The 18151-nt window shown below is 50.2% G+C and overlaps 1 pseudogene; it reads right to left on the reverse strand.

Moving 5' to 3' along the window:
* The window catches only part of LOC119100368 (neuroligin-4, Y-linked-like), a 39958-nt pseudogene extending 36491 nt beyond the window's left edge, over positions 1-3467 (reverse strand).
* Positions 3468-18151: the final 14684 nt, after the last annotated feature.

The raw sequence follows: 18151 nt of genomic DNA on the forward strand, positions 1-18151 counted from the left end.
CGGCGAAGACGCGTCCGGCGTCGAGAATGGCATCCCTCTAGAGCAGCGGATCTTTCCCGCGTCCGGACCGTCGGTAAAAGCGTCGCCCCAGCATAGGCCATCCGACAGCCATGTTCCGTTGGTACTAAAGCTGCTGGCATCATGGTCCTACCGAGATGTCCGGCGTACCCCTTGTCAAATGTTGACTGATCACTGGGTCTGCTTATTTGATCTACCATCAGTCACGAACAACAGTTCAAAACCGTGATCGCGCGCTCAGTGTATAACCGTCGCGCCAGGTACAGACAACACACGCCGCCTTCGGTGTGGTTTTCCAATGTGTGCCCAAGTCAATGGAAACTGAAAAACTCAGGCGGGTGTATGCAGTAACTGTATGCATACGACAGTATCTGGGTCATCTCTGATGACGGCAATTTATATTTTGGACTTCGGGCGCTACAGTGGAACACTGAATGCCGTTTATCAGCTGGCGTTCAGCCACGTCGCCCTGCCCCCACGGTGACCCCTTCCACCCCGGTCATGGGCGGGGGGGGGGGAGGGGGAGGGGAGGGAAGCGAGCGTGCCGCAGCGGTGGCGGCTGGGGAGAGGGCGGGCACGGGAGACCACTTCCGGTAATAGGGTCCGGCTGGCCGTCCAGCTGCCGCCTGTCCAGCGCCTGTCGGTGGCGATAGCGACCGATCGGGGAACGCCGGCGGCGGCGGCGGTCACCACCACGCGGCCCGGCGCCCGCCGCGCTCCCTCCCCCCCCCCCCCCTTCCCCACCGCCCCGTTCAGCCCAGTCAGCACAGCTACGGCTTTGTGTGCGGAGCCCAGGGGCCAACCTCCGCTGTCCACCGGACGGCCGCCCGGGGAACGTGGATGCCCGCGACCCACTCTGGCGAATGAACGAGGGGTGAATAGCCTAACCCCGCTCGCGGTGTTACTACCAGCCGATTCACTAGCGGCACGCCATTAGATAGAAGCAAAGCACATTTGAACCGACTTACGAAGATGCGGAGCCGCCGAGCCTACATCGTCTTCAAAATGACCAATCGAAGACTGGAACGAAAGCGCTTTGCTAGCACTATGCCGTTACTCGATGTGCTCTTGGTGCATTAAGCCTGGGTGCAAAAGTTGTTTGCTTACTACGCCACTGGCCTACGGAATCGATGCGTTTGTGAGTGTGAGTGAGTGTCGTCGTGTGACGTGAGACATATAGAGTGACAGTCGAGACCTGACACCAGCATCGAATGTGACACCGCCATTGGATGTTGCCCGTTTCATTCATGCCTCATTTAGCAATTCAACGACACGTCTTAGTCAGGACAGAACGGACACAGTTGATAGCCGATGTGAATCTGGTGGAAATTATTGGCCATGATTCAGATATAGACGTACTTTACTCCAAAAGCTCATGTATGTCATTCTCAATTACCAAACATCCAATAAGGGCCCCATTTTTGGTTTTCACTACGCAACCAAATCAGGTATCAAAGTCTTTTAGCATTCTGCGTCACTTTCACCACATTCGTGCCTTAATCAGCTTCATCATTTTCCAGCGTGTCCTTGCTGCTGCACGCCTCGGTAAGCGGTGAGCTCGGCGAGAGCAACGGTCCGCCGCGCACGGCCGCCACGTGGCTGGGCACGTGTCAGCCGTTCGGCGCACGTGTGAGGACAAAGCCTGAGAGGGACTGGTCGGACCGGACGTGCAGGAGTCGCGGAGCCACTCTGGCAGTGGCTGTACGCCTGGGATCGGGATAGCCGCCAGGTCCTGGGTGACTGGACGCCTAGGATCGTAGGTGCCGCCCGGTACCGGGCAGATGGTCGTCGTTCGGATCCCGAGTGACTGGACGTCTGGGGTCGTGGTAGCCGTCCGGTCCCGGGTGACCGGACGCCTGGGATCCTGGTAGCCGTCCGGTCCCGGGTGACCGGACACCTGGGGTCGTGGTAGTCGTCCGGTCCCAGGTGACCGGACGCACTGGAGTCTCAGAGCGGCTCGTCGAGGCGACCGACCTCTGGGGGCGTGGGAGCCACTCGGGGCGGCGGGCCGGCGGGTCAGCGCTTGGGGCAGCGGCGCGGTGCCGCGCGGCACGGGAGAGCGACAGGGTGCTATCCCGCCGTGTACCAGGCGCCGAGCGTCCGACAGGCGGAAGACCATCAATACAAGGGTGGAGATCAATACCAGCAATCGTCCGAGCATCGGCGACGGAAGTCGACCAGCTAAAAATAGCCTGGCCAGGGGTCACCAAGCACAATGCGACCGGCAACGTGACAGAAAAACACCAGGACTCCAGACGATTCGACGATAAGCACCATCAAGGACATAGCCAAGGGAGGGTCATGGGATGTTCTCCTCTCTACTGCCCAACCTAACAGTCTTACGATCGATACCAAGCGATTTCGCGGGACCTTGTTACAAATTCGAAACATCTGGGAGAAAAGTTCACATTTCCCCTGCGGAAAATTTCGGGTTACACGCCCCGGTACCGATGACAGGAAAAATGTTCGCCCCGCAGTCTTGTAAAGGAACACCAGGTGGGAAAAGTAGTACACCCATTAGGCCACGCCGATACAAGCACAGGATCAATTTCCAACGTCACGAGGGGTTGCTAAGGAAACGGGAAGCACCACAAAAACTAACAAGTTTGGGCGGTGACCGGGGTTTTCAGACACGTTTGCGCCCAAGCATGGTATCTTGGATAGTGCTCAGTAAATGTCGACTGAATGTCAGTGGAATGCGACTAACTGTCCCAATGATCGAACACCGCAGAAAAAGGTGTTGATCAAAAGCGCTGAAGGAAAGAAGCCGCCCAAATGAGCTGATACGGTGATACGGTGACCGCAGGCAACTGTAACGCGTCCGTCGTTCCACAGCTTACAGCAGCTAAACCCCTACGACTTCGTCTTTTTGCAACCGTACCAGTTAGTACTCGGCATGTCGCACCGCTAACACCGGCGTTTGGCACCAGACAAGGCCACAAATAGCAACCAGTAAGACAAAATTAGCACCAAACACCGGTCTGGCACCGACGAGATCTTGATCGGATTGCCATGCCTTACAACGTCGAGTTTGACTGGCGGCTGGCTCACCTTGAACCGGCCCTCATCCACTGGTGGCTGGGCATACGGGATACCGAGGAAAGTCGACACGTTCAGCTTGTGCTTTCTGCAGCTCCAGCTGTAGGTTGGCCGGCCACAGCTCCTCGGGCAGGCCCGGCTGGTCGTACAGCTGCACGACGAAGCCATTGACGGGGCCCAGCCGGGTCTGCACCTGCAGGTACGGGTTGAGGAAGGCGGCTTCGGGCCGCCGCACGCCCCTGCAGGTCCGGACGCCACCCGGCCAGGATGCCCTCCCCCTCCACCTTGCGGTTGGGGTCGTACTTCTCGTAGCCGAAGTTGGTCGAGCTGAAGCGGCCGCGGTAGCCGCCCGTGCCGCCCCTGTACGGGTTGCGGTTGGGAGCCGCCGAACCGCTTGTTGCCCGGATCATAGTTGGGCCCCACACGCGTCTCGCCGGTGTCGGAATCGCCGGCGCGCTGCTCGCCGAAGCGGTTGGTGCGCGGCACGCTATCGCCGCCGGATCGATCCCGGTTGACGCCCCCGCTGCCCGTCGCTGACGCGTCCTGTGACGAGGGCTGCGGCGCGGTCTCGTACAGCCGCTGTCCGCACGCAGGCGCGGCACACACGCACAACACAGCCACAGCACACAGCCAAACCGCCGGCGCTCGCGCCGCTTTGTGCCGCGGCGCCATCTTGGCGTAACGCGCCCCAACGGCCCGCCCGGCAATCGCGACGTATCTGCGGTCCGCCCGCAACGCTTCCGCGCGTGCTTCAGCACCTGGCCGCTACGTGGCGCTAGTGGGGCGAGAACTGACCGTCGGCGGCCTTCAAGCTGCGATGACTGACCGGCGACCGTTGGGACCGGGCGGGGACGGGTGACAGTTGGGGATGGGTGCGCCAGCCGGGGAAGGGAGGGGCGTCATGTGGTGGCACGTGGCGGCACCGCGTGGGGGGGGGGGGGGGGAGGCGGGGGTCGAAGAACGCTTGACTGGAGGAAAGCGCCCAAACGCTGTTGGTATTGCCAAACGCATGTGCCACGCGAGGCTCGTTCGTTGACAGAGCGCTGCAACGATGCGCCGTTTGGAGTAGCGTATTCCCTTCTACTGACATTTAAGATGGAGTCGACAGAACAAACCGACAGTTGTAATACAAATGCTGCAAACGGCAGAGCTTCCATGACAGGACTTCTACGCGTCATTATTCACAATGCATAAACGCTTACGCGACAAAACTTTTGACGCGAAAGCTGCTATGCGGCACCGCCTGAAATCGACGTTGACCTTCTGCTTGGCAACTTCGAATGCAGTTTTCTATGTGACGAACTTCCCAAGTAGGAGGTCCTAACGCGTGCATTTCTACGCGGCAAAAACTTCAGCGCAAAAACGTCTATGCAGCATCACTTCCACGTGACAGAATGGCTGACGTAAAAAAGCTGCTACGCTACATAACTATGTTAGCCCAAATATTCCTCGTAACTCTGGGATCCCTGGAATGGTACATTCCTGTGTATTTCTTAATCCGCAACATCGTTACATAAGCAGTGCAAACAAAACACAATGACTCAAGCTGTGAACATATGGAATGCTGGAAATACCTTGGACAGTTTAGAACGCATGGACTTGAATGTGTGCACATACCCAGCCGTATGATGCAGGTATTGTAAAGAAGTAGAAGCATTCCAGCTTTAGGGGTCCGTCAACTGTAGCGAGCATGTACATACTGATTTGTCCCGCAATCTTTATTGATTCAGCTCATGCATGGACAGTGCGCTAAGCGCTCCAAGCCATCCGGCCTTAAATAGGCATCACAGCTGATTGCTGAAGCCCTACGCTGTCGCAGAGCATGACACAGATGAGCAGCCTATTTGAAAACATGTGCTTCATAGGGCCTCATACAACCGTGGCATAAAAGATTAGTTCTGCCCCAGTGAAGGACCAGGGGCAGCCTTCGCCGTGTGTAAGCCCCGGGGCAGCGTTGAGGCTCAGCTTACAGATGACGACACTGCACGAGCCCACGGGCAGCTGCCAGTGGGGGATCACAGGTGACGACACTGCACGAGCCCACGGGCAGCTGCCAGTAGGAGATCACAACGAGGCCCACTGGCGCTTGGTTCCTGACGTAAGAAAACCGTGAGTGTCTTTGGTACGGCCGATGCGGTGGAGACGGACTGACCTTTTTTCTGTTGCCACGGTTAGAGGCCAGCCAACCACCGTGTCATTTAGCACCCAGCGTTTGTTTCGCGTTGCCATGGTATCCATCTGTGCCCATCTGATCCCGAGCGTGTCTCCAGTCTCCTTGCCAGACGAGCAGATAGCAACCGTTTGAAGTCCGAGTGCGGTGCTTGGTCAGAGCGAGGTGGAGGGCTATGTTAAGGGCCATCTTTAACAGCAGCGTCGGTTCTGTCCTTCCCAACCAGTCCAATGTGTTTCAGGTACGCAAACAAAGACCACTTGTTTTTCGGCTCTCTCAAAAACTACCACCTGCTGGAAAATTTCATCTGCTAGGGAATGCTCAGTTATGATATGTTCAATAGCTAATAAGATGCCGCTCTGAGAGTCCGGCGAAATAAAAAACTTCACCCGGCGTTTCTATGCTAAAAAAAACGCGTCTCATTGTACACAGTTTGCCAATATAGATCGAGCAGCGCTGGGACAATGTCAAACACTTTGTTCAGTCGCCAACAATAACGACACACCCTGTGGGAAACACTTTCAGACTTGCAGCCACGGTGTCTAAATGTACGCACGCATTCTTCTCCGTGTTAAAAGGACTCTTCCACATTTATAAGGAGTTTTGAGCAGGGAAAACCATTTTCAAGATCATTTCCTGTCCTCAAGATCGCTCGTACCCTCGATCGATCGCTCGTAGATCGCCTGAAGCCCTCTTGCAAGAAAGGCGGCTGCGCGGAATGAGTAGAGTTCGTTATCTTCTGCCTGCTCACTAGGCTCCACTTGGCCATCCTGAGGCCATTGTTATGGACAAATGAACCCCAAGAAACCACCACGGGCACTCGGCCACTTCAGGGAATTCATGGTTACTCAGGGCCCGCCTGGCATTTAAAAGTCCCTTCAGCACACGAAAAACCCCGGCACTACCCAGGCACTCTCGGGACATTTTAGCGCGGCGGTTAAGATGAGCACCGGAAAGCCAGAGGCACACGGCCCGACTCTCCTCGATGCCCGCCGTTCCTGCCAGGGTGAGGAGTCCCATGTTCTGAATCAACATAAGACCGCTTTTGCGTTGGGAGGCTAGTTGTTGACTCGCGAGATCCCATTTATATATTAGGAGGGTCCCGTTACGGATGAGGAGGCACCCCTACACATCAGCAGGCCCTACTCTGTAGAAGTACGCCCATTTTATGTCAAGAAGGCCACTGTTCTGAGTCAGGGTGACCAATTCGGGAATGATGTGGTATTTGTTGGATTTGGATGCCCTCTTTGTGAGTTGGAATGATGCTGTTCTGAATTAGGAAGCTCTGGCACGGAAAAGGAGATCCTGTGCCAAGCCCTTTCGCGGACCTGGAAGCCCAATGCACTCGTTATAAGCTCCCTATTCGGATTTTTATCATTGTTGACAATGAAGTATATGTAAAGGATGGTGAAGCACGGAACAATTCAGTAAGGGGCCACATAGCCCTGATGCCTCCCCCCCCCCCCCTTGAATACGACTCTGCCCAGAATGCCGCCTGCGAACAGGCCCCATCTTGTCCAGATCGGCCCTGGACAACAATGCCCCAACTCAGAATCCGTGGCGTTGCCCTTGGTGAAGTAGGACTGGGTTGGCTGGCTGGTGGTAGGACCAGGAACGTAACATTGGAGTTCATTGGGCGAGAGACGTGAAAATGAAATGGATGGGAGGGAAAGCGAAAAAATGAGGGGCAAAAGAAAAGTCTTCCACTCGGCAGCCCAGAGCTGAGTACCTCAGCACCCTCAGCAGCCGCTGAGTATCGCGAACTCTTCAGGGGCGAGACCGTCGAGACCAGGCTGAACTGCTGATGATCCGGTGCCTCCACGGCGAGGAAAACCGTAACCAACTATATGAAGGAGGCAGCTGAGCCGCACGCATTGCATAACGCAAAGCTCGTATGGACGAGGCCCCGTTTCTTGCGTCTCTGTGACGGGCTACGGGGCTCAGCTTAATGGGAATGTTCCACGTTTGAAAATATTGAAGCCAGCATAGAATATGATGAAATAAAATCACTTTATATCTATTGATGTCATTTTAAGAAAAAAAGACCGCGCTTGACAGCACAATCTCTTTCTATGAAATATGTTCCTCCACACGTCATTGTTTGATTGCGCCATCATACCTTGCGCAGCAATGGTTGAGAACCAGTTGACGGCCGATATATCTGGAAATCGCGCTCACCATCACCACCTTTGAACGACTCGACAACTAAATTTGGATTGACCTTGATCGCTGCATGGCCAATAGAATGGCAGAATGTCAATAACATAATTATGACATGGAAACCTGGGGTGACCTCGAAAAAGTCTACTCGAAATAGTTTGCGCGTCTTCGTGGGCATGCAGCTCGGCAAATAGAAATATTTATGTCTTAGAAGGGCAGGGCTCCGAACTGCACCGAGTGATCTCCAAGACGGTTAGTATAGTTCAAAACCCAATGCAAATGTTATTGAAGTTGACTTGAAGTTGACCGGGTGCCGAGACACCACGGCCGCCTCCCCACACGTCCCAAATAACAACCGATGAGTCGCCGGGTCCCAGAATACTGGATGATGATTCAACCAGTCCACTGACAAGTGGGCTTGACTGCTCCCATCACCATTTCACAAATGTTGTCACTTAACGGTGATTGCAGCGATGATGACCACTCATCACCAGTGTCAAGCTCTGCCGTTAAATCATTTTGATGCACGTGTGGCTGTGTGTGTCATTGATGCTTTACAAACACGCTCAGATTCTGGGGCTATATGAGGTCGACTGCTTCTCACCCATACAGGAAAGACGGGCACCGCGGGGAACTGAACCCCATTCCCCTGATTTTCCAGACGCGTAGTGGTTGACGCAGAAGCGTTAACCACTATCGGCACCCAAACGCCTGTGGCTGAAGCGAAGGCAAGTGATCTGCGATATGTCACCGTAACCCGTGGTCTGTGATCTGTGATCTCAGATCTGCGATTTGTGACCTGTGACCCGTCATCTGTAATGCACTATCTATGATGCGTGATGATCTCCCGCAGCCCACGAAACCGCGCGAATTATTGTGAAGGAATGAGGCGAAGCATGGAGTGTCGGCCTGAGGTGACCTCGCGCGTACTCTGCCCACCGACCAATCGCTTGGCCTGAGGTGACCTAGCGCGTACTCTGCCCGCCGACCAATAGCTCGGCCTGAGGTGACCTCGCGCTTACTCTGCCCGCCGACCAATAGCTCGGCCTGAGGTGACCTCGCGCGCACTCTGCCCGCCGACCAATCGCTCGGCCTGAGGTGACCTCGCGCGTACCCCGGCCGGCGACCGATCACGAGCTAGCGCAGCTCGCCCCGGCCCGGGTCAGCCATCGCCCCAGGCGAGGCAACGCGCCCATGCGGCCACGCGGCCACGCCACTCGCCTGACCACGCGGCGGACGCTATTCAGCCAGCCGTCAGTCGCAACAAGTGTGCCGAGCGCTGCTATGTAATCGGATTTTGTTAGAATGTCACTGGGCAGTTTCTCATCGGCTGCCCACGAATGGACCCATGATTGATCATGCAGCGCTCGTTAGAGACTGGAGCCGTGCTGAGCCGTGTCAGCGGCGCTGGATCCCTGCCACAGCGGTGTCAGTTTAAACGAGATCTGGGCCCTGATTCGGACAACACACGAGCAGCTCGCCAGCCGGAATGTAGTGTGGCTGGCTGGAAGAGGCCTGTAGCCAAGCAACACGTAATCAATTAGTTTAGCAGCGCGTTATCATCAGGCGGTCTTCGGGGGGGGGGGGGGTGGGGGGAAATGAAACAAGCGCTCGGCCAGCAATCGGCGGCCTGAGCCTCCCGTCAGGAGCGTCTGATTTTCCGCCACCTCCTCCTCACCACACAGCTGTTCCGCGGAAGAGCCCCAGGTTAGACATGCGGAGCCAGCCGCTGTCGGTGAGGGAGGGGTGTTTTTGGGACAAGTCGGGCCACTGCCACCGGGTGGCGATGCATAGACACTTCACCTGGCTGGTCAGCATGTGCAGACTGTAGCTCCACGCACAGCCGGGCTACATGCAAACATTTCAGAGGCTTAACATGCTTCATGTAAAACCATTTGAGAAGTTGGCCGAGAGACAGGGTGCACCACCAAGCTGAATGTCTCCCAGTGCACCACCGGGCTGAGTGTCTCCCAGCACACCACCGAACCGAGTGGTCTTCCAGTGCACCACTAGAGCCGGTGTCTTCCAGTGTACCACCGAACCGAGCGTCTCCAAGTGCACCACCGAGCCGAGTGTCACCCAGTGCACCACCGAGCCGAGCGTCTCCAAGTGCACCACCGAGCTGAGTATCTCCCAGTGCACCACCGAGCCACATGTCTCCCACTGTGCCACCAAGCCCAGTGCTTTCAAGTGCACCACCGGGCCGAGGTGTCTACCAGAGCACCACCGAACCGGTGTCTTCCAGTACACCATCGAACCGGTGTCTTCCAGTGCACCAGTTTTCCAATAGTCGCTCGACTGCTCGTGTTTGTGCGCGGCAAAGATACGGCATTGGAGCTATCGCAGACTGCAGTAGCTCGATTTGTCTACCCTACTCTCCGTGTAGCAGAATCATCGCTACACTTCCCAACCGGAGTGCCAGTATCCGGTCATGACGACCCTGGACGACCCATCTCGAACGTTCACTGGTGGGGCCAGACTCGAGGGATTTTGAGCGAGGGAATACTTATGACCGTGCGGCTCAAATGCCGCCCACAAATGGACGGTTAAGTGCGCGGGTAGGGACACATGTGTATACTTTGCATTTGTCATGCGGCATTTCATGATACAGAGCGAGTTGTAAAAGGAATGTTCCACGTTTGCATGGCGTTTTGAACTGAAATAGCCATGTTGAGGACCTTTGATGCAGTACACGGCCATGCTCTTTTTGAGACCCAAAACGATCTGGTTCCTGAGTTAAACGTCCGCAAAAGTGCGAAAAAGGTTTCAAAGTTGTCTCGGCATTAATGACATCATAGAAACGTCATGCGATCACGGTCGTAGCAGAGGCTGTTTTCTGCTTATGGTCAAAACAGCATGGCCACTGGTACATTCGCAAAAGCGATGATGCGGCACGTATGATACAATGCGCGGAAGATGATTGGCTGTTAGCAAGATTTCGCTGCTGAATGCGTGTCGCGAACGTAAGCGTGAGCATTTTTGAGTTGTGCGGCACTCGCCGTGAACGGGTCGTTTTTCTTTATTTTCAGGCCGCAGGTCAATGTTGTAAAAAGGACATCACTGTTTGCAAAAAAAATAATACGGCGCTCGAAAATCGGGCACCCTCCCGAAGTTATGAAAAAGAAGACCCGACGGCAATCTTTTTCCCCCGCTGGCGTTTTTTTTTTCTTTTTGAAGAAACCCCTTGAGCCGCATAACCATGAACCTCCGTTGGGACCTTGTTTCGAAGGAAGATCACGGTGAAATGCGGTGTTGTGACTGAAAATCTGTGCGGAAATTGCGAGACAACCTGCAATTTGATGGTCCCGCGGGTTGTGCAAGTGTGAAATCACACGTATTTGACAAAATAGTGTGAATCAGGGGCTTGAAATGAGTGTCTGGTGGTGTGTGCCAGTGGCTTGTACTGATCTTGATGTGGTGGGGAGTGTGCGTGCGAAGTTTGTACCTCTGAGAGAATATTGCTTTGGTTTCTTTAAGTCTACTGACTCCCAATAAAATGTGATGTTGATGCCTGCATCTGCCTTTATGCGTGTGTTTGAACATGACGAAGGAACGCTGGCAAACTAAGAGAAGCACTAGCACTTATGTGGCAGGGGTGTAAAAAGGCAAGGTGGTACTTCATTATGATTTTGCAAACATTTTGAGCCTAGTGAGGTATTACAGCACGTAATTAATCCATTGCGTATAATCGTATCAGCAATTCATTTTGGCAGTATGGGCTGGTGCTCAGTTCATCAATGCACATGCTCAGTATAGGCTCACATTATATGGCTTTGCAAAGTTGTCTTTCCGTAAAGAATTCTGAAAATGTAGAGCTGTATTATTACTGATGTACATTGTACTGTCTTCACAAATTTTGTATGCGGGCGAGCACTGCTCGTGAGTCATCTGTGTGATAGTCACTGCAACTCGTGTGAGGTGCTGGGTGATGAAAAAGGTGGAAAAGTATTTCTAGTGGTGTCGTGGATAGCACTTCATAATATTTTTATCATGATCGTTGTGTGCACTGGCAGCTTCATCACTTCCTTGCATTTTGGCCATCCAACCATACTTACATGCACTTGTCATGTTTCCAGGCTTGTGCAAGGTCAGCATGTTTACAGTGTCATTTAACCACATGTAAAATTTTTCCTGTTATTTTTTAGTAAAGCAGCCTGATGGCTGCAGCATGTTGCATAACTGTGGAAGTGGATGATGTGTTTGCGTCTTTCTCACCTACATTTTGTGGATTCCCAAAACAGGCCGAGCAAGTGATGCCACTCATTGGTTGTCTGCTTTGTTTAAAGTGACTTGCATATTGTATGGTGGGTTTTCATATATATATATATATATATATATATACATATATATATATATATATATATATATATATATATATATATGTTTCGTATCATAGTCAGTCATATGTCAGATGAGGAGTGAATACAAGAGAGGACACTTGACCCATCTTTTCATGATGGAATTTTTTATAAAAGCAACATGGATTGCAGTACAAAACCATGCCATGGTTCGTTATGTCATGCCACAGTACAGCACTGAGGTAGTGTCACAGCTGTTGACCCGTGTCATTACACAAGTAACCACACTGGTGATACTCTGTCAAGCCTATGGGACAGCAGCTTATAATTTATGAATGACTAGTAACAACTGATTCAACAAAGCCAAAGGACTATCAACAGCAAGAACGTCATTGCACCACAATGGTTATATCAGGGTTAACTATAAATTGCATAAACAATTATGAGCAAAAGGAAAACATTATTGGTAGCCCAACCTTACCACCTTACCGTAGCAATAGCAATGTTTTGGCAATCAGTTCATAGCAACGTTAGAAATTTATTAATTTTCGCATGGCACCGCATTTCCAGGTACAAATAATAAAGAAAGTAGCTGCTGTGCACACCACATGATATCAATGTTAGGACTACAGCAATGCAGGCAACGATGGGTCGACAATAAAGTATTGAAAAAATCAACAACAGCACAGCAGCAACAGCAGCAGCACAGCATATCGTGCTTAGAACTAATAATCTGCCATGAAAGCTGGCTATCGCTACGTTGCGTAAGTCACAGTCCATCAAAGCTTTTCTGACAGCCAGCACCAACACAAAACATCCACAAACAAACCACCCACTAATCCTCCACTCCATACATCCTTTCGAGACGATAATGGCCAGTTGGCGTCAACTTTCGTGTGTTTTTAGGTATTCTTTAGGTCTGGCGGCCAAATGCTGCCAGGTATTGCCGTCGTCACAAAACCATTCCATGACACCATCAAACGATGACGTAATCGGGCGCATTTTTGCAAACTTTGAAATGCTGCTACTTAGCGTCGTTTTTGGACCTTGAAAGCTTGCCAATAGTTTCAAGTAAGCTTTTCCCATCATATCTGATGCCTACATCAATATCTTCAAATGTGGAACATTCCCTTTAATTTCGGCCGGAGCGTATGCCAAAGCAAGGCAACCATACGTACGACGTGCTATAATGAAGGTGAGACTTAATGATTCGTACTTTTTACCGAAGAACGTCACCATCACCGACGAAGGCATGAATAAAGCTGTCCTGGAAGGTTGAAATGAACAATAATCGTTGGTAATGTACACTTATTCACTCTCTTAGGAACATCACACCTTTTGCATACAACATCCACCTCAGCAGCATGTGCGGCTGAGGGGATTGAACTGAGCAAGAGAAATGAACAGAATGGGAACGGAAGGATCGTCGTTCCGGTTAGCTCAGTTGATCGAGCTCTGTAATCGCGCAGTAATGACTAGTAATCAGAAGAACCGATCCAGATCCGAGCAATTCTAAGGAGTGAGTTCTGGTTGCGACGCGTCTATGGCTGAAATCCAAACATTATCCAATCTTTCTCAGGACTCAACAATATCTGGCGACGGTCGGATAACTGGCTACCTGGAATGTTGTGCACACGAGAACATACCAGACACAAAAACATCCGGACCATTATTTCATCCACGGACCAGACTTAAAATTTACACTTCAAAGAGGAAACGTCGAAACATGCACTTTATGGACAATATGAGAGGGCGCAAAATAGCATTTTGTGATAATTGAAAGAAGCATGTTTTCCCGGTCTCCCGCCGTGGTTACACCGATGCAGTCCCATATTTCAGCTACCACAGTGGGTCGATTATCGCCAAATGTCTCCAAAGCTTTATCTCAGCCGCACTTTGGTGAACAAAGACATTAAAAATGATCCACCGACCGGTAAAAATTCAGTAGCTCTCTAACGAGGAGACAAACCATGGAACAATGAATGTGCAGGTTTTTGAGCAAGTCTATTTCGATCACCTCATGCTCATGCGAGCACCGGGAACCAGCCTTGTTGCATCAGACCAAGCATCACCATTGGCTCTATCCACGTGAAGGTTAAAGATGATCTTAAGACTTATGACGCTCGAATTTGATGGAGCTATTTTTGAAGGTCGTGTCACACAGTGCGGTATTTAAATATTCAAATGTGGTGAATGACGCAATGTCTCGGTTTCTTTAGAAACTTCTTTGAAAATTTCGCTGTTTTCAGCATTTTGGAAAATTATGCTTAAAAACAGGATAAATCAAGCCTTAGGAGGCACTGGTTAGAAGAAAATGGCGATCCATCGTTGAAATACATGAAGCATGCTTGAAAAGGAGAGATGATTGATATCATTTCTAACCTTCAAGCGGCGCTAGTGGTCACAAAGATCGGTGCAAAAGAGAAACTGACGTAAAAACCAAGTTGTTTAAAGCACAGGAAATAACATGAATCTCGGCAGACTTTGAAGACCAAAATGAGCTTAGTCAGCCATTGAAGCAAACCCATCCAAACACCCGACGCAATATGTTATGGAAAGGGCTGTTCGAGTCACAGACGGTTAAAACCGGAACACCCCGATGACTCGCACCGAGTACGAGACCGGACATTAGTTTATCAAAGGTAATCAGTGCTGTCTTCAAAATGAATGCTATTGGGCAATACTGCAAAGATGATCATATAAAAAACCGAAAGGAATTATTGCATTTTTACTAGAAGCAGAGGCAAGCAAGTCAACGGACACACTTTCAGGTCACTGAGGTCATTATGGTCTCAAAGTGATGGTCATAGGGTAGTGCAGTGGTTAACGCGTCCGCGTTAACCACTGCACGGTTGGGAAGCCAGAGGGACGAGATCGATTCCCCTTGGTGCCACCCTTCTTGCCAGGGTGAGAGGCAGGTAACCGCATGTAACCGCAGCAGCTGAGTGCGTCGCAAGACCCCAATGACACACACGCACAACAGACAACAAAATGATGCTCATGATGTTCGCTATGAAACGGAACTTCATGATATTCAGCAGTCGGAATTACACCTCGTCAAAATCTGTGGCCATGGTATTCTGAGTCCGTTTTCCCCGGAAGCTGAAAACCTACCCGTGTTTTTTTTTGCTTATTGATGTTCGAGTTAAGAAATAAATAATTATCAAGTTGAAGATAATCCTTTACCCACTTAACAATGATGTTTTAGAGACGTTGAATAGCATGTTTCTCAGCTTTCGCCATAGTCGATTGAATTTTGTGCAGGTCATGTTGCAACAAAAGCTGCATTGAAACTTTATCTCCTTTCATATGTGGCGCGTGAAGTGAGGCATTGCTGATAAAGGACAGCATATCGTGTGTTGCGCGGTGATATCCAGCATCTAGGTGCGCGCCGAGCGTCCCATTTGGTGAAGTAGCAAGGGCCCGGCGGGCGCACGGGAGCTCCCTCTCTTTGGAAAAATGTGTTTTTGAAGATATTTAGCATACAAAAGCAAACTACCAATCGTAAAAGAAATGTGCGCGCAGCGCAAGATAACCTGCATGTTTTTGCCGCTGGCTGATTGTGGTAAAGTTTCGGTACTTGGAAAGGTGCGTCCGTTTTTTATAACAAGCCCTTGCACCGGCCAGAATGCGTGGAACGCGCTGACTCTAAGCCTCTGTGATCGCCAAACCTCTACTTTCTACCGTTTTTTCATCATGCTTTCCGTGAACCTCTGCCGTTCGAAGTTTGGAAACAGCAGGGGAGGGGGGGGGGGGCGCAACGATCCTCTTATCAGTCCGCGTTATGGAGAGAGGCCGATCAGGGCGAGAGGAGATAAAATTTAACGCAAGCGTTCCTGGTAAAAGCCATTATTTCCAACTGACCAGCGCTATGTAATCCAGCGCAATCTGATTTTCTTCGTGATAGTCATTCACATTTTATCGTACCATCAGTTTTAACTAAGATGGCTGTTGACAAAGCAACAAAATCGAAGCGAATAAGCGGCGATAAATTAAATACTCTCCCCCAACGCCGCCAAGACAAAACTTGACAGCGATGTGAGCCTTGTCGGGGCATGTCAGTTTTTTAAATAAGGCTTTGCAGCAACCAAAGCGCGTTGAACGCACTGATTTTAAGTCCTGTGATCGCCATACTCGCCGCTTCCCACCATTTTCCTATTACGGTGCTTTCCGTGAGCCTCTGCCGTTCTGAGTTTGGAAACGGTAGGGAGGGGGGCGGTCGCATCGATCCTCCTATCAGTCCGCGTTATGGAAAGGGCCGATCAGGACCAGAGTGAATAACGTTTTGCATAAATGTTCCTGAGACAGCTACTATTTTCAACTGATGAACCTTATGTAATCATGCTCAATCTGATTTTCTTTGTGACAGTCATTCACAATTTATCGTGCCATCAGTTTTAATTAAGATGGCTGCTGACAAAGGACCAAAATCAAGACGAAAAAGCAGCAATTAAGTGTAAAACTTGCTTCCAACGCCGCCAAGACAAAACTTGACAACAGTGTATGCGTTGTCAAGGCATGCCGGTTTTTAAAAATGAGCCCTTACAGCGGCCAAAGCGCGTTGAACGCACAGATTTTTAGCTCCCGTGATCGCCATACTCTCTGCTTTCCACCATTTTCCTATTACGGTGTTTTCCGCGAGCCTCTGCCATTCTAAGTTTGGAAACAGCGGGGAGGGGGCGGTCGCATCGATCCTCCTATCATTCTGCGTTATGGAAAATGGCCGATCAGCGCGAGAGTAAATAAAATTTAACGTAAATGTCCCTGGGAAAGCGTTATTCTCAATTAACCAACTCTACGTAATCATGCTCAATCCGATTTTCTCCGTGACGTTCACAATCTGTCACATGACATTCACAATCTATCACGTTATCAGTTTCAGTTAAGATGGCTGTTGACAAAGCGGCAAAATCGAGACTGCAGAGTAGCGATTAATTGTAAGACTGGCTTCCAACGTTAACAACAAAAAACTTGACAACGATGTGTGCGTTGTCAAAACATAGCCGTTTTTTATAATTAAGTCCTTGCAGCGGCGAAAATGCGTTGAACGCGCTGATTTTAGCCTCTGAGATCGCCAAGCCCTCTTCTTCCTACAATTTTCCTACTATGGTGTTTTCGCAAGCCCCTGCCGTTCAAGTTTGGAAACGGCAGGGAGTAGGCCGGTTGCATCGATCCTCCCATCAGTCCGCGTTATGGAAAAGGACCAATCAGGGCAAGAGTGAATAGAATTTAACGTATGTGCTCAATCTGATTTTCTGTGACATTCACCTAGCACGTGTTTTGTCTTTAGTCCAGATGCCTCTTGACAAAGCTGACAAAATGGAGACGACAAAGTAGCGGTGAAATGTAATACTTGCGTCCAACGTCACCACGATACAGCTTTGACAACGGTATTTACGTTGGCAATTTAAAGATAAAAAATTGGAAACCCTCTCACAGCATTTCATAGACACTCATCGCTCGCTCACTCCGGTATCCGTTTCTTCAATGCCGAAATAGGCAGCGTCCACAGTAAGTCTTGCAGTCAGTTCCAGACGGCGAAGTTATATCGAGCAAGAAAGCCAGCAGTCATTATCGAGACGGCAAATGACGCGCTCAATCTGGTATACATCGCTATTCAGAGATTTTAGCCCCTTTACGACCTATAATTAAGATACAATATAATGCAGAATCTTCGTTAAAATGAACGAATGGCTGGAATACTTACTTTCATAATATTCTACCACTTATTCTTGCTGAGCGGGCGTAAAAAAATGCGATATTTTTTAACACAATGTTTCCCATATATATATATATATTATATATATATATATATATATATATATATATATATAATATATATATACAAACCAGGATTTAGCCTCTGCCATCTAGCGGGGGACACACATTCAGAAATATCTGTTGACGCAGCTTCGTACTGTTCTCAGGTCGGTAGTTCGCCGAATGAAAACACCTGGTTTTGGGCCCAAAGCGAATCCTTGGGTCACTCGACCCTAGTCTTCATTGTCGATGGGAATGCTTTTCGTCGCCCATGTACAAGAAACCTTAACAATTTAGTCTAAAACGTTTCCTAATCGTATTCTTTCAAAAGCATCACGAACCTGAGGTCTCAAAACAAGATTTTCAGCCGTAAACATGTAGGACAACGGAAAGATAGCTGTTTCTGTGTTTTGTCTGTCGAAACACAACGACCTCAAAAGCTGCAGCAATTGCGTGGTCCTTATATAGCATTCGTCTCTACAGATGTGGGGATATATGTGAGTAGCGGCCATTTTAGGGTAGCAGTGCTTTGGAAGGTAAAACAAAAATGACTCCATAAGCCGTCAAGAAAGTTCGGCTGTTATCGAGCAACTCAGAGCATAAAACAAACTCAGCACATACAAGATGACATGTATATATATATATATATATATATATATATATATACATGACATGTATATATATATATATATATATATATATATAT

The sequence above is a fragment of the Pollicipes pollicipes genome, unplaced genomic scaffold (genome assembly GCF_011947565.3).
Source record: "Pollicipes pollicipes isolate AB1234 unplaced genomic scaffold, Ppol_2.1 Scaffold_4881;HRSCAF=5763_pilon_pilon_pilon, whole genome shotgun sequence".
Lineage (NCBI taxonomy): Eukaryota > Metazoa > Arthropoda > Thecostraca > Pollicipedomorpha > Pollicipedidae > Pollicipes > Pollicipes pollicipes.